Source organism: Magnolia sinica, chromosome 5, assembly GCF_029962835.1.
Source record: "Magnolia sinica isolate HGM2019 chromosome 5, MsV1, whole genome shotgun sequence".
Lineage (NCBI taxonomy): Eukaryota > Viridiplantae > Streptophyta > Magnoliopsida > Magnoliales > Magnoliaceae > Magnolia > Magnolia sinica.
In genome coordinates, this window is record NC_080577.1 from 94,779,345 (window position 1) to 94,789,305 (window position 9,961).

Consider the following 9,961-nt stretch of genomic DNA (forward strand, 5'->3'; position numbering starts at 1 on the left):
AGAAGAAGTTTCAACGTTAGTATCCCATAGTGAATCAGAAACTACAGGTAGATAAAGTTTAGAAAACTTTATAAGAAGTAATGTAGTCTCAACACATTCCGAAGTTTCAGACTTCGGTTCAATTTTCAGCTCCTCCTCCCTTAATGGTAAACATTCAGGATCGGTGGAAGAAGGGGCTTCAAAGTAAGGGTTCTCTCGGTCAGTGATGACTACCAAGATGTTGTCTTGCAAGGCATTCACTATGTCTCTTATCATGGGATCATTTTGTTCACTCCCCAAGTATAGGGTTGTGATGTAGTAATAAACTCAATAAGACCGAGGTCGAATCCACAGGGACTGAAACTTGTACGTGATCTGAAACTAACTAGATATAGAACTAGCAAAAGATGTAATCTAAATCCAATGTAAATTGATGAATAATGGTGAGAGATTAGTCTAAACTTTAAGGAATTCAGAGAAGGGAAACTAGGGATTCAGAGGATCCACTTGTAGAGATCAGGGAGATCTTATGCCTGCATCAAGAATTATGGAATTTAAACTGAACTTCCTTTGATATAGTTTTCATGAGATCAGACAGGTGTAAATTAGAGTGGATTTCATCACAAAACCATGCCCATGAGACAAAGCAAACAACAAAATCAAACCAATTCACAACCAATCTGTACGAATGTCAGGAAGAGTACTGTCATCCAACCATGTCCAGGAGACGATGGTGAACAACAGGGCCTCCTGACGTCATAAACATCAAACGAGAAAAAGAAATATTCAAAGCCATTGCAAACCCATTGTAATTTCAGTCACAATAGACCATTAAAGGCTGAGAAAATATTCCTTTAATAATCAACTTAAAACCAAGTTCAGTTCAGAAATTTAAATTAAATGCATGAAATAGTGTCTCCCATCTCGCTACAGGCTTCACCTCTTAGCCCTAGCTAAGAGGTTTAGCCACACATGAATGATTAGGCTAAATTCCGATTAAAAAGAAGAAGAAGAAAGGAAAAGAAAAACCAGGTCGGCCTCTGCTCCAGTCCAGCCCCTTCACTCCTCCACAGCCGTCTTCTCGTTCCAACCAAGCCCCAAGCCTTCAATCGTCCAAAACGAGAACTCCCTTTCACGTTTCAGCCACAAACCTCTGCCGACGTCCCAGTCCCAGCAGCAAAGCCTCCATTTATCTCCCACAGCCTCCACCTCTTTCCAATTCTTTTTCCTCCCTGACGTCCAGCAAAAAGCCAAGCTCCCCTCTTCAGCCTCCACGTTCCTTCCCAATGATTCCCCCGTCTTGCCTCTCACATCCCTGTTTTATAGAAGACCCCCCTGAACACTTCGGTCGAAGTTTCCCTTCCGCACCAGGAGAGCTTTCGCACTTTGTTTACGCAACTGAGTTCGTATGCGCAGCAAAAGCGCAAAATGACTTGCGTTTGGAGTGTATTTGCGGTGTGATATCGACCTACCTGACAATTCTGAAATCTTAGCTAGGGTATTGGCCTCCCTCTGGACACATTGGACGGTCTGGATCACTCAAAATGTTAACGGTCGTGACCCACTGCCCTCCGCAAATTCCAGACTCGACCGGATGTGGAAACAGGGCCTGCGCACGAGGTGATTGTTGTCGAATTGATGGGGCCCACTTTGATGTTGTTTTTGAAAAATCCATTCCGTCCACCGAGTTTTTCGTGAAAAACCGGTAGATCAGAATCGGTTTTGGGTCTGTTTCAGTGTGGCCCACGTTATCTTTCAAGTCACCGTCCATTTTCTGTTTGGACGATCGAAAACCAATCTCCGATTATATTGTAAAATTTCTCCACCTAGGCCTAAGTGGCATGGGCCATATGAATCTCATGGACGGTCCGGATTGGACCTTTTAGGCACGGTGGTGGCCCACTGATGTCGACCGCGACTTCCCTGTTGCGAAGCAGAAAACGGAGCTCCGTGTTTAAGCAGGAAATCGGGTCAGCGTCTGCTGACCCGTCTCCCAATTCTGATGTGGCGCGGGCGCTAATGTGCATGATGTACATGCATCACGTACAGGGTCCACTGCGATGATTTTTCCCAATCCACTCCATCCTTTCGTTTTGCCTCCCTATTTAAGAGGTTGATACCAAAATTGAAGCATATCCTGTTATCAAGTGGGCCCCAAATTGGAGTTTAATGGGCTGATCTATCCGTTGAGCCACTTTTATTGGGATCCGAGGGTTGAAATTTGATGTGTACGGTTAATTCATGGTCCTCAGGGCACGTATGAAGTTTCGAACTGATCAAATGGTGGGAACCCTATGATCTTGTATTCTGGACGTCTTTTAGGCCTGTTTAAGATGAGTGGCTGGACTTTCTCTGATCTCTGATGTGTAAATCCTCGATCGTGGTCCCATGGGGCCCCGTCCATTGTCTTGGTGATGCCTGAGCTTTAAATCCATGCTTTTAGCATCCTTTCCAGTCCGTGCTCGTGAATATGCCCTGCATCACAAACATGATTAAATCAGGCCGTTAAACAATACTATGTTTGTAAATCCTGGCAATAACTGGGGTCTGATATGCAATATTCGACCCTTAACACAACCCCCAACCAGCATCTTGCTAGTCCCGAGCAAGGTATGCGAAAAATAAATTGAGAATTACAGGACCATTTCTACAAACTCAAGAGATTTATGAAAAACAATTCAGATACTCGAATTCTAAGATTCATGAATGTTTGCATTACTTTCTCCTGGAATCAAGCTCACGGTACTTCATAATCAAGCTCAAATATTAATCCATTAATTTGAACGATTCTAAATATTGAGTTCCATGAGTGTATAGTGTAATCTTGGCTTAACATTATTAAAATTCTCTTCTCTAATTCAGGATATCATTGGTAACCACAAGAAAATTCATGATAACCAACACCTAAACCAAAGCTTGATTCATTCTTCCAGCTTTTGATGATTTTCACACTATGTTAACTTGTTTAAAAGTATAGCCAAGGAGGAGAATCGAATCTACACCTATAGGGAGCAAACCTATGGTAAAGACCGGTCGCCAAAAAGTTTATGAATGTCAACCTTGGGGAATCAAACCTTCACCTGTAGGGAGCAAACCTATGATGAAAACCATTCACCCAATCTTTTCAATTTCTCAAGTTGGTTCCTTTCAAGCTTAGTGATCACCAAATTAATCCTTCAATATTGAATGAAACCTTAATGTGTAAGCGAGATGTGACATGTAAAATTATGATTCACTCAATGTTTAAAACTTCTAATCATGGATTAATAGTTCTAACTTAACTGTGAAATCTAACAAATAGTTGAATTCAAGAGTCATAAATTCCAACATCACTTATCTTGTAATTCTAAATCCAAGATGGTCATCAAAATCGCTTCGAATTCATACGAAATTCTATAAAAATTTAAAAATTTTCACAATTTTTGCTCAAGACCAAGAAAATGCTGATTAGGAAACCTAATCTCCCACCCCCAACCGAAAATCTCCATTGTCCTCAATGTAAAAGAAATAAGCATGCAATGCACATGGGACAACGGAAATATAAGAGGAGTGATGAAAAGATAATACCTGGACGAAGGAATCAAGAGGCTTTCTAAAGATATCTACGTAAGAGCGGGTCAGCACAAGAGAGAAACCGACAGAAGTAAAATAAAATAACAAAAATAAAATCCTACCTATACCACTTTCGTAGGTGCTCTCGATTGCATTTAGCGTATGCAACAAGCCTTTAAACCCCTAAGTTGCCCCTAGTGGACGAGTTGTAGTCTCGTGAGGGTTTGCAGTAATGTTACCCACAAACATTGAACTAACTAATGATAAAAATGACATGAAATGAAGAACTGGGTTGCCTCCCAGGAGCGCTAAGTTTACCATCTTCAGTCAGACAAATAAAGCAACTACCCTAGTCCTAAGAAAACAGGAAACCTACCTATACCTCCATCAGACTAGGAGATCAATCCTGGTAAACAGGATCAGTTAGAGGCATGGACATGTCCTCTGAATCAAATTTCTCGACAAATGGTTTCAATCGATGTCCATTGACTTTAAACTCCTTGCCATTGTCGGGATCTCTTATCTCAACGGCCCCATGCGGAAAAACAGTGACAATAATGTAAGGGCCGGTCCAACGAGATCGAAGCTTACCCGGAAAGAGATGTGATCGAGAATTGTACAAAAGGACCTTCTGACCAGGTGTAAATGATTTTCGCAAAATGTGTTGGTCATAAAATGCTTTCATCTTGTCCTTGTAAATTCTCGAATTATCGTAGCATCATTCCGGATTTCCTCAAGTTCATTCAATTGAAGTTTGCGTAGTGAGCCAGCGTTGTCCAGATTAAAATTAAGATTTTTGATCGCCCAGTACGCTTTATGTTCTAGTTCCACAGGCAAGTGACAAGCTTTTCCATAGACAAGTCTAAAGGGAGACATTCCAATAGGGGTTTTAAAGGCAATACGGTATGCCCATAAGGCATCGGTCAATCGGATTGACCAATCTTTACAATCAGGGTTAACCGTTTTCTCCAAAATGTGTTTAATTTCCCTATTAGAAATCTCAGCTTGCCCACTTGTCTGTGGGTGGTACGGGGTGCTCACCGTATGAGAGATACCGTATTTCTTCATTAAGCTCTCAAATGGTTTATTACAAAAGTGTGAGCCCCCATCACTAATGATGGCTCGAGGCGTTCTGAATCGAGAAAGGATGTTTTCTTTTAGGAATTTAATGACCGTGCGATGGTCATTAGTTCGACACGGAATCGCTTCGACCCATTTAGTGACATAATCCACGGCGAGCAAAATGTACAGATTTCCAAACGATTGGGGGAATGGTCCTATGAAATCGATGCCCCAGCAATCAAATGCTTCAATGATAAGGATGGGATTCAAAGGCATCATATATCGACGGGACAATGCTCCCAATTTCTGACAACGATCACAAGCTTTGCAAAACTCATGAGTGTCCCTAAACATAGTGGGCCAGTAAAAGCCACACTGCAGAATCTTGGCCATGGTCTTTTTAGCAGAAAAGTGACCACCATAGGCCTGTGAGTGACAGAAGGAGATGACGCTCTGATGCTCATCGTCTGGTACACATCTCCTTAGAATTTGGTCTGGGCAATATTTAAATAAATAAGGATCATCCCAGAAAAAGTTGTGCACCTCGGTGAAAAATTTCTTTTTATCTTGCACAGTCCACTGTGTCGGTATGGCACCTGTAGCAAGATAATTAGTAATATCAGCGAACCAAGGTGAATGGGAGACTCTGAACAGCTGTTCATCAGGGAACATGTCGTTGATATGGGGCGTCTCAAGGGAATCAGAGGTATTAAGGCGAGAAAGGTGATCGGCCACAACATTTTCTACTCTCTTTTTATCTTTAATTTCCAAATCGAATTCTTGGAGTAGAAGGATCCATCGTATCAGGCGGGGCTTAGAATCATTCTTAGAAAGAAGATACTCAGGTGCCGCATGATCTGTGTAGATAATGATCTTAGATCCGATCAAGTAGGACCTAAATTTATCCAAAGCGAACACTATGGCTAGGAGTTCTTTTTCCGTAGTCGAGTAGTTCACTTGGGCAGAATTTAAAGTTCTACTTGCGTAATGAATGACGTAGGGCCTCTTATCTTTTCTCTGGCCTAGGACCGCCCCAAGAGCATAATCAGAAGCGTCGCACATAAGTTCAAAAGGAAGGCTCCAGTCAGGTGGCTGCATGATAGGTGCAGTGGTTAACGTGCCCTTAAGCTTAGTGAAAGCTTCCTGGCATTGCTCAGTCCACTCGTACGGAGCATCCTTTTGAAGAAGAGTACATAAAGGATGAGAGAGGAGACTAAAGTCCTTTATGAATCACCTGTAAAATCCTGCGTGTCCTAAGAAGGATCGCACGTCTCTGATGTTCTTGGGTGGAGGTAGGTTAGAGATAAGATCGATTTTTGCCTTATCTACCTCGATTCCCTTGGACGAGATGATATGCCCAAGGACAATTCCCTTCTGAACCATGAAATGACACTTCTCCCAATTAAGTACCAAGTTCTTTTCTTCACATCTTTTCAGCACACATTTAAGACTTTCCAAGCACTTGTTGAAAGATGGACCGTAAACAGAGAAATCATCCATGAAGACCTCTAGATATTGCCCCACCATATCAGAAAAGATACTAAGCATACATCGCTGAAAGGTGGCAGGGGCATTACATAGTCCGAATGGCATCCTTCGATAGGCAAAGGTGCCGTAGGGACATGTAAATGTGGTCTTTTCCTGGTCTTCAGGGGCTATCTCTATCTGGTTGTAGCCCGAATACCCGTCAAGGAAACTGTAATAGGAATGACCAGCTAACCTTTCCAAGATCTGATCGATGAATGGTAAAGGAAAGTGGTCTTTCCTTGTGACGGTATTCAACTTCCTGTAGTCAATGCACATTCTCCAACCAGTAGTGACTCTAGTTGGCACGAGTTCATTATTAGCATTGGCTACGATGGTGATTCCAGACTTCTTAGGGACCACTTGAGTTGGACTCACCCATTGACTATCAGATATAGGGTATATGATACCCACGTCCAATAATTTAAGAACCTCGGCCTTAACCACTTTCTTCATGTTTGGATTTAGTCTACGTTGTGGTCGTCGAGCGGTTTTTGCATTATCCTCAAGATATTGCGGTGAGTACAAATCGAGGGATCGATTCCCTTGAGGTCCGCTAATGTCCATCCCAAGGCTCCTTTATGCTCAATGAGAGTAGAGATGAGCATACTCTCCTGTTCTTTCTCCAGGTGGGCAGAGATCACCACCGGGTATGTCTCATCTTAACCTAAATAGGCATATTTCAAATTAGAGGGCAAAGGTTTTAGGTCAAGCTTTGGCGGCTTGAGGTTAGACGGTAGAGGCACTACATTGATTTGTGGCAATTCTTCAAATTGTGGCCTCCACCGGTTAACTTCAAGTACCGGTGCAGTATCAAGCAAGGCGCACGTCTCCCTAATCATGTCATCATCAAAATCATGGGAGTGGGCCAGGCACGTCTTTAGATGGTCGGAGGATAAGGTTAGAGGTGTCGTATCTTCTACGAAAGAGTCAATCATGTTATGTCGTGGAAATCGTCATCATCCTCTAAGTTTCTGCCGTTATTGAAAAATATGTTTGACTCCAACGTCATATTTCCAAAAGACATAGCCATGACATCATTCCTGCAATTGATAATTGCATTTGAAGTGGCAAAGAATGGGCGGCCAAGAATGACGGGGATCTGAGTGCTTATGTTATTGATGGGTTCGGTGTCCAGGATGATAAAATCTACAGGGTAGTAAAATCTATTAACTTGGACCAACACATCCTCAATTATCCCTTTTAGTACACGAACAGAGCGATCAGCAAGTTGTAGTGTGGTTAGGGTGGGTTTTAATTCACCCAAACCTAACTGTTTGTATACCGAGTAAGGAATCAGATTGACGCTCGCTCCTAAGTCAAGAAGTACGTGATCATTTCGATGGTTCCCGATTACACATGATATGGTTGGGCTACCGGGATCTTTGAATTTCTGTAGCACGTCTTGCTTTAGGATGACACTCACTTTCTCAGTCAAGAAAATTTTCTTTTGAATACTTTGCCGTCTTTTGGTCGTGCATAAGTCTTTCAGGAATTTGGCATATGAAGGTATCTGTTTCACGACATCTAGTAGAGGAATGTTGACTTTCACTTGTTTCAACACCTCTAGGATATCCTGAGAGTTAGAGAGAGGTTTTTGTGAAACCAACTATTGGGGGAATGGAGCAACTGGCTTCTCTAGAAGTTCCGGTTCTAATTTTTGTGGGGCATCACTAGCTCCATCAATGTTGTCCTCTTCTGGTTCTTGAGGCTTTTCGGGCCTAACCGAAAGAGTTTTATCAATGATCTTTCCACTCCTAAGAGTGGTGATGGATTTAGCGTGCCCCATCTGATTTGAAGAACTGGGATCATTAATCTTGTACTGCGGTTTAGGATTGGGGAGAGGTTGTGTAGGAAGCATCCCCTTTTCTATAACCGTCATACGAGAATCTATCTTTTGCATAAAATCTGTAATTCCCCGCATAGCCTGAGCTAGCTCTTGTATGGAATTTTGAACCGGTTCCTCTTGAGGTTTCACTTGATTTGCATTTTGATTGAAGAAACCTGGAGGAGTAGCCGTTTGTCTATTCCTCCAACTAAAGTTTGGATGATTTTTCCAACCAGGATTGTATGTATTGGAGTTAGGTCCAGTAAAAGGTCTTTGATAGTTGTTTACGGCATTGGCTTGTTCATTCAACACTCCTCGAAAGGCGGGTATTGTAGGACAATTTTCAGTTGTATGAATGTTGCAATCACAGATGCTGCAAACAATTTCATTAACCTTATCCTTCTTTCCTTCCATGGTCTCAACTTTCCTTATGAGCGTAGTCACTTTACACTTGAGATTATCCTCTTCTTTCAAGAGATATAATCCACCTTTCTCCTTTAATTGAGTCGGCTTAGACGTGGTGTTCGATTTTGGGTAATAGTCCCAAGATTGGATTTTTTCAGCCAAACTGTCGAGGTAGTCCCATACCTTATCGACATCTTTATTAATGAACTCTCCATTACACATTGTCTCGACCATTTGGCGCATGGAAGATGTCAGTCCATCGTAGAAAAAATTTGTAATGCGCCACGTTTCAAATCCGTGTTGTGGGCATGAACTGACTAAATCTTTGAACCTTTCCCAACATTGGAAGAATGTTTCATCTTCCTTTTGGGCAAAGTTCATGATCGCTTTTCTGAGGGTAATTGTTTTATGATGTGGGAAGAATTTTTTTATGAATTCCCTCTGCATGTCGTTCCATGTGCCAATGGATCTAGGATGCAGTGAATGTAACCACGTCTTAGCTTTCTCTTTTAAGGAAAAAGGAAAGAGTTTCAGCCTAATTGTATCCTCAGATACATTAGGAAAACATAATGTAGCTATAATCTCATCGAACTCTTTCAAATGCAAATATGGACTCTCTAATTCAAGTCCATGGAATTTGGGAAGGAGTTGGATAACTCCTGGCTTGATGTCCATTTGTCCTGTGTTTTCAGGAAAAATCATGCATGAGGGCGTGCTCACTCCCGCTGGTTGTACATAATCTCATAAAGTACGAGGCGGGGGTGCCTGTTGCACCTCATTCTCATCTTGGGTATCCTCCACCCTAGGTGGAAGTAGAGGAGGTTGGTCTTCAGCCATAACTTCAATTAACTCAGGGGATTTCGAGTGGTGTCTAATCCTTCGATGGATAGTCAACCCCTCAACCAATCCTCCTTCAGTCAAGAGACGTCGAGTGTTGTCACGGGCCCACTTGGGCATGAAACACTCGCAGCCCTCAATCAAATTCAAAGCCTGATCCTAAGAAAGGAAAAGAAAATTTAAAAAGAAAGAGAGGGAGAGTTGGAAGGAAATTACCAAATTGAAGCCCCTAAATTAAGGACTTGCAAAATAAAACAAAATAAGTTAGATTCTGAAAAGGAGAGGAACAATCCTTTAAAAGAAAGATAGCAGTAACTGATTTCTAAAAGAAAGTGGAAACTTCTAAAATAAATTAGGAAAGTCCTAAACTAGAAAGTAAATTACTAAAAGAGAACTGAAAAATAGGAAGAAGAGAAGGAGCTTACCGAATTAGAAATTTCTATTTTAAAGGCCTACAAAATAGGAAGGTTAGTTTCTAAATAAAAATTCTAAAAATAAATTAGGAAACAAAATTAGATTCCAAAAGAGTTAAAATTAGAAAGTTAATAGAGAACAAAAATAGAAGGTTAATCTCTAAAAAGGGAAATAACTAACCTAGTTTGTAAAAACAAAAGAGGAAAGTTTCTAAAAATAAACTATTTCCTACAAATAGAGGAATACTAGGGTTAGAAAATTTCTAAGATTTAAACCTAAAAAAAAAAACAGAAAAAGTAGAGAAATTAGGAAGGAATTACCAATTTAAGAACTTATGTCAGGATCTTACAAAACAGGAAA

The 9,961-nt window shown here is 41.3% G+C and overlaps 1 non-coding gene across 1 annotated transcript; it reads left to right on the top strand.

Annotated features, from left to right (window-relative positions):
* The first annotated feature begins 8,642 nt into the window (after positions 1-8,642).
* On the top strand, positions 8,643-8,749 carry LOC131247757 (small nucleolar RNA R71). Its single transcript, XR_009172027.1, has one exon. It is a non-coding gene; the product is annotated as a small nucleolar RNA R71 (small nucleolar RNA).
* Positions 8,750-9,961: the final 1,212 nt, after the last annotated feature.